This window comes from Bos javanicus, chromosome 24 (genome assembly GCF_032452875.1).
Source record: "Bos javanicus breed banteng chromosome 24, ARS-OSU_banteng_1.0, whole genome shotgun sequence".
Lineage (NCBI taxonomy): Eukaryota > Metazoa > Chordata > Mammalia > Artiodactyla > Bovidae > Bos > Bos javanicus.
The window spans coordinates 54,943,487-54,949,486 of NC_083891.1; the positions used below are offsets into that span (position 1 = coordinate 54,943,487).

The 6,000-nt window shown below is 47.7% G+C and overlaps 1 protein-coding gene across 16 annotated transcripts in view; it reads right to left on the bottom strand.

The window, feature by feature from the left end:
• The window catches only part of TCF4 (transcription factor 4), a 388,575-nt gene extending 386,213 nt beyond the window's left edge, over nucleotides 1–2,362 (bottom strand). For 4 of the 16 annotated variants that reach the window (XM_061400293.1, XM_061400274.1, XM_061400272.1 and 1 more), the window contains exon 1: nucleotides 1,851–2,361. The gene's annotated coding sequence lies outside the window, so the exon portion shown is untranslated. Of the gene's footprint in view, nucleotides 1–547; nucleotides 824–989; nucleotides 1,149–1,850 lie in introns of those variants that run through there. The other 12 variants (XM_061400279.1, XM_061400271.1, XM_061400268.1 and 9 more) reach the window with 10 other exon arrangements.
• Between the last annotated feature and the right edge of the window lie 3,638 nt (nucleotides 2,363–6,000).

Below are 6,000 nucleotides of genomic sequence, written 5' to 3' on the forward strand. Positions count from 1 at the left end.
ACCCCACCCCCCACCCCCCTCACACACTCACACACACACTCGCACACACGCGCGCGCACACACACTCACACACACCACTCCCCTCTGCGTTTCAAAGTAGCTATAAAGAAATTAAAGATGAGCGTCTCTGGAGTGAAAACACGTCCAAAGGGGGAGGGGTGACAGGGTCGGCGAAAAGAACGGGGGGCGGGGGGGTGGCCCCGCGGTGGAGGGTCGGGGCTTGTAATTGTCCAGCGCCCTAATTTGTGAAAGAAAGGGTTGTAAAAATTAAAGTCAGGCCCTTGGCAAAGTCAGCGGTCCCTCCGAGCGGCAGCGCCGGGGAGGAGGGCGTGGGGGGGCCCGGGCGGGGAGGAGGGGGGTGCGCAGGGACGAGGGGGAGGGAAGAGCGCTGGAGGGGAAGGGGTGTCTCCAGCGGGAGCGCCGGGGAGACCGGGCGCCCGCGGCGCCGGAGGCGCGGAGCCGCGCGCGGGGCCGCCGAGCCCGAGCCCCCCGCGCCGCCCGGCGCTCCGGCCCCGCCGAGCCCGCCGCGCTCGGCGCCGCTACCTACCGCCCGCGCGCGAGAAGGGGCTCTCGGTGCACCGCCGGCGCCCAGGCGGCGTTCATGTCTACCCGCCGCCTCAGCCGCCGCCGCCGCCGCCGCCCGCGCCCGCTCGGTCCCCGCCGCCGCCGCCGCCACTACAGCTCCGCAGACAGACAGCCAAGATCCCTGACTCTTAACACCAACTCTCTTCTCCGGGGAGGGGAGGGGACGGGCGGAGGGGGAGGGGGAGACACGCCGAGGCGCACGGAATTGCAAGTTCAGCAAAGAAATGGGTGGGGGGGCGGCTCCGGCGGGGCGACGCGGCGCGCGCGGGTCGGGCTGGCTGGGATGCGGACCCCCCGCCCGCCCGCCGCCACCCCACCCCCGAGAAAGAAAAGAAAAAAAAATCATCTCCACACCTCCCCCGCCTCGCCAAAAAAAAAAAAAAAAACGAAATTTCACCGAGCACCTCATTTTCCCTCAGATCGTCAGTTACAATCTGAAGCCTGCACCCTTCAGGGTTGGGTTTTGTTTTTTTTTTGCCCGTTTCATCCAGCCGAGGCACACTGAAACGGATTCCACTTTACGTCCCCTCACTTCTTTCTTTCTCTGACTCTCCCGTTCCCCCTCACTCACACATCCACACACGGTAAAGCAACTTTATACTAGGCTGCAAATACACGTGATGCAAAAAGACTTTGCCAAGAGGAACAATATTTTTTTTTTTTCCTTTACCAGATACAAACCAAGCGACATTTTACTGGGGGAGATTTTCCTATCGGTAGTTCTGCGTTGGTGGGGGGGGGGGGGGGCGAAACCTAAATTACATACTTTTTTTTTTACCCCTCCCTTTTAAGTCACAGAATAGTATAGCTGTGAACTTCGCCCCCCAAAAAAAGGCAATTTTTGAGGGTAGATGTTTTGTTTTACACTTGAGTTCCTAGGCACGCTAAGTACCCGTTCGCCAGCACGATAAGTTTTTCATTCAACACTGACCATCACAGGCCCTGCATGCTCTTAAAACATACTTTTTCACATCACTTTTTAGGATAAAAATTAAGCTGCATAATTCTACAGTTTTGTAATAACAAGCGTGCTTCACCCAGTATATGCAACAGACGCTATTTTAACGTGTGCTAAAATACACATTCTATAAACACTGTTATGGCTAGATGTGCGAGTACATACACAAAACGCATGCACACACTTTTTCCCACTGGCAGTTATTTAATAGGTTGTTCCTTTTGTTTTAATAAAACACTGGGATCGACATTTTAAAAATTAAATTCAATTACAAACAGTTTACTCTGACAGCAAATTGTAACGTTACCTTAAGTGGCCACAAATATGCTCACAATATTCCAAGGAAAGTGACTTTAAAAAGAGAGACAAAAATCTTCTGCAAGTACTGAGTATCTCACATGTGTATCCCCCAAAAAAGTATTTTAACTGGTACTCAGTTCTGTTCCAGGGATATCCACAGAATACAAGATTATGCACCTGGCTCTGGTTTTTGCATTTTCCACCATAAAACTGCAACAAAACTCCCTCCCCCCAAAAAGAAATCATTTAAAAAAAAATCCAACAACTTTTTCTTATTGTTTATAAAAAAATATCAACACAGGATAGTGATAATTTTTCCTCAGACAAATCTTGTTGGCTTTTTTTTTTTTCTTCTCCTCTTATAAAGTCTTAAACTTGTTCCAAGTTTAGAGGTGTCTCATCCTCCTCCTCCTCCTGATCATCACCATTGACTCCCCCGTGGAGTCACATTGATAATAATAGGTTTCCCTGAAAGATACATTGTAATCCATTCACATCCGGGCACTGCGGGCTTATAAAGAGAAGGCGCTGCGGCCGCCGTGGCTCCTCCAGACAATGACTGGGGAGGGGCGGGGCGGGAGCGGGCGACCATAGAGTAGTAAACAGAGCGCCTAGAGAGGCCTCCAAGATGGCGGCGCGTGCGGGCCACGCCTCCTCCGGGAAGGGAGGCGGGCGGCGGGGTACGGGTGGGCGTCGCGCGTGCTGCAGGACCGCAAGGGTACCCGAGGCCAGGGCCTTCCGCGGGCCCGGTGCTCCTGCGCGCTGTTCCCTGTTCCTAGCTCTTGCCCTTCTCTGTTCTTTGACCCCAAAGTCTGGCTTCTAAAGAAATGAAGGAATGAAACTCCGTAGACTGGCTTCAAGAAGTCGGATCCCCTGAGGGCTACTTGGGAGAGGGAGGCCGGGAGAGGGCACGGCGGCCTCCTGGACGAAAACCGAAGTCTGATCCTCCCTCAATGTGGAGCCGGTCCTCTTAGCGAGGCTTGGCTGGCATGGAAACAGGCAGATGAGCCAAGAGCAGCTCGCTGGCCTTGGAGAGGGATGTGGGTCCTCACCTGCACCACCGCTGTCCCACCTTTTTCTAGACTCCTGGCAAAGAGAACTCGAAGTCCAGGAAGTCTCCGCTTGAAGAAGACGTTCGTCTGTTTACTTGTAGACTTAGATTTTTTGGCCGTGGCCCGGGCTCGTGGGATTTTAGCTGCCCAACCAGGGGCTGAACCTGCAGCAGCGTCAGTGACAGCATGGAGTCTTAACTGCTGGACCTCTAGGCAAGTCCCAGTTTTATCCGGTGACCCACTACTAACTCAGTGGACGAGTTCTGGCGGAGAAAGTCTTCTAGCCAGTTTTCTGGTCTCTGAAATGCAAATAGCAAATGCCTGCTTTATGAATTTAGTAAGAATTAAAAGGATAAAGACAAAGACGGAGATGCCCGGAAAGAAATCTTCTCTTTGCATCTCTAACTCTTTACTAAGCCAACTGATATCTCTAATCTAGCCCATGGGATTTTAAATGGAGATTTCTGTACTCCAGAAGAATAGCATTTAGCCCTCCCACCGAAGAAAAGCAAGTAATAATAATTATAGGTTAGCACTTACGTTGTGAGTTTACCATGTGCCAAACGCTGTCCTAAGAATTTCTCAAATATTGGAGAAAAACTCTGGAGTTTGTTACTTCTGGACCCAGAGCCGCTGAGTAAATGGTACAAACTTGCCTCAATTACACAACTTTATTAAGTGATAGAACCCACCTTTGATGGCAAGCAGTCTACAATCAGACTTCACGTCCAACCACCTTCCCATACCATCTGGCAATGGGAATGTCCTAATCTCCATTTTCTGATGCGATTTTGTGGCAATGACCATGCTCTTTTGTTTATATATAAGTTTTTAGAGAACAAGAACTAGAGCATTTGTGGATTGTTTTCTGTCTCTTCACACACTGCAGATTCCTGTCTTCTATACCCATCCGTGCCCTCATCTTAAAATTTTACCTTTAGACACTACTATATGCTGCATAATCACAAGCAGTATCTCTAATTCTCAGAATAAGCATCTACCTTCTCAACTGAGATGATGTAATGAAAAAGATCACAAAGGTTTAAGAGAAGTATTTTACTTCTCTTTATTTTAGAGGCTCTGCCTCTAATCAATAAGGCTTGATGTCAATGTCTTTTGCTGTAAAATGCAGAGACCAGATTAGATAACCCCATAAGATTCCTTCTAGTTTCCAGATTTTAAGACTCCCCCTTCCCCCGAATTTCAAGAGGAATAAATGATGTATCCAGAAATCAATGATCAGATCAGATCTAGGACCTGAACACACCTAGTTGCTGGCTAGTGGTTTTGTGTGTGTGTGTTTTAACTGTACCCTCCAGAAAACGGTGCAACTACCCTTCTGATTTTAACTAAGGGACAGATTTGAACTGGTTTTGTTTTTTCTCCTGATCTAGCTCACTTGTACTCCTGGCTTCTAGATGTCTTTGAATATGTCATGTTACCATCATCTCTGGGAAGTACCTAACTCACCTACTGGGGTGTTGAGAAAATTAATTTAAAATGTGCATGAAAAAAGCAATCAGATAATAATCTATGGCCTCTAAGCCAGAACCATGACAAAAAAAAAAATAGGTATACTTATGAAGATTGGAGGCACTAACGAAAACTCAGTAGAATCATGTGAAACTTAGATTAAAAGGGAAATGGCAGGAGACATATTTTGGGATACCTGCTCTATCATGTACAGAATTCCTTCCCTAGGAACCTGTTCATAAATCCTGATAAAGAGGTAGAATTTGATGAAGGTGTCACATGACTCGTTCATGACTCACCCCCAACAGCCCCCACTGATTGGACCATAGGAACTAAACGAAGAAGAGATTGACAGGGGTCTGTAGTGAGTGATGGATCTGACAAGTTGGAGTCAGCTGGCCAGAGCTGGTGTCAGGAAGCCAAGCCATGTGAGAACCATGGTTATGGGGAAACAAGAACCATGAGTAAGCAGAGGAAACTGTTCTTCAAATTAGAAGGAAAGGTCTCAGAAGTTCTGAGAAAATCAGACAGTTTAGTCGTAGGAAGAAATGTCTGGACATCTTTTCTCAATTACTTGAAGACGACCTTGCCTCCTGTTCCTAAGTAAGCTGATTCTTGCAGTGCTCAGCTTTCCTAAGTGAGGCAACCTGAGTATTTTTCTGATCCTTACAACTAAAGAGTTCAACTAGAAAAGGAAAAAAAAGCTTTGGATTTCAGCATTTCAAAACAGTCCTTAACATTAAAAAAAAAAAAAAAAAGGTTGTGACTGCTATTCAAGGAGTAAACAGTTTGTTCCATTCCCACATAGTAGAGATGCTATCCAATTTATTGTGCCACACAAAGGACAGTATATCCAGTTGTCATTCCTGCTTCTCATGTGTTATGTGTCTGTGTGTGTGTGTTCAGTTGCTAAGTCTTGTCCAACCCCATGGACTACAGCAATCCAGACTTCCATGCCCTTCACTGTCTCCCAGAATTTATTCAGATTCATGTCCCTTGGTCGGTGATACCATCCAACCATCTCATCCTCCACCAAGCTCTTCTCCTTTTGCCTTCAGTCTTTCCCCTTCTTGGATCACAGCCTTGTCCTGGCGAAGGGGCTTGCATAACTCAATGAAGCTATGAGCCATGCCATACAGGGCCACCCAAGAAGGATGTGTCATAGTGGAGAGTTCCAAAATGTGGTCCACTGGAGGAGGGAATGGCCAACCACTCCAGTATTCTTGCCTCAAGAACCCCATGAACATGAACAGTGTGTTATGACCTTGGGCAAGTTTCACACCCTGTCAGACATTAAAAAATTATCTTGTCCTCAACACATATGACTGGTTAAAATCAAATGTGATGGTGGAGATGAAAGTGATCTGCAAATGACAAATTCCAGTGGAGTGTGAGATATTATTGTATAAACTGAGTTGATGCCTGAAGATAACGCTTCTTTCATAGGAGTGTGGAAGACTTGGCAAGTATTGAAACCCAGTGAATCATAGAAAAGAACAGTCATTGAAGGGTGCTTGGACCCAGCCCTTCATTTTAGTGGAAGATGTCAAGGCTCAAGTAAGATGGCTTGTCCAAGGTCACATTGCTAATGAGTTACAGAACCAGAAGTAGCCCTCCGGGAACTGAGCGCCA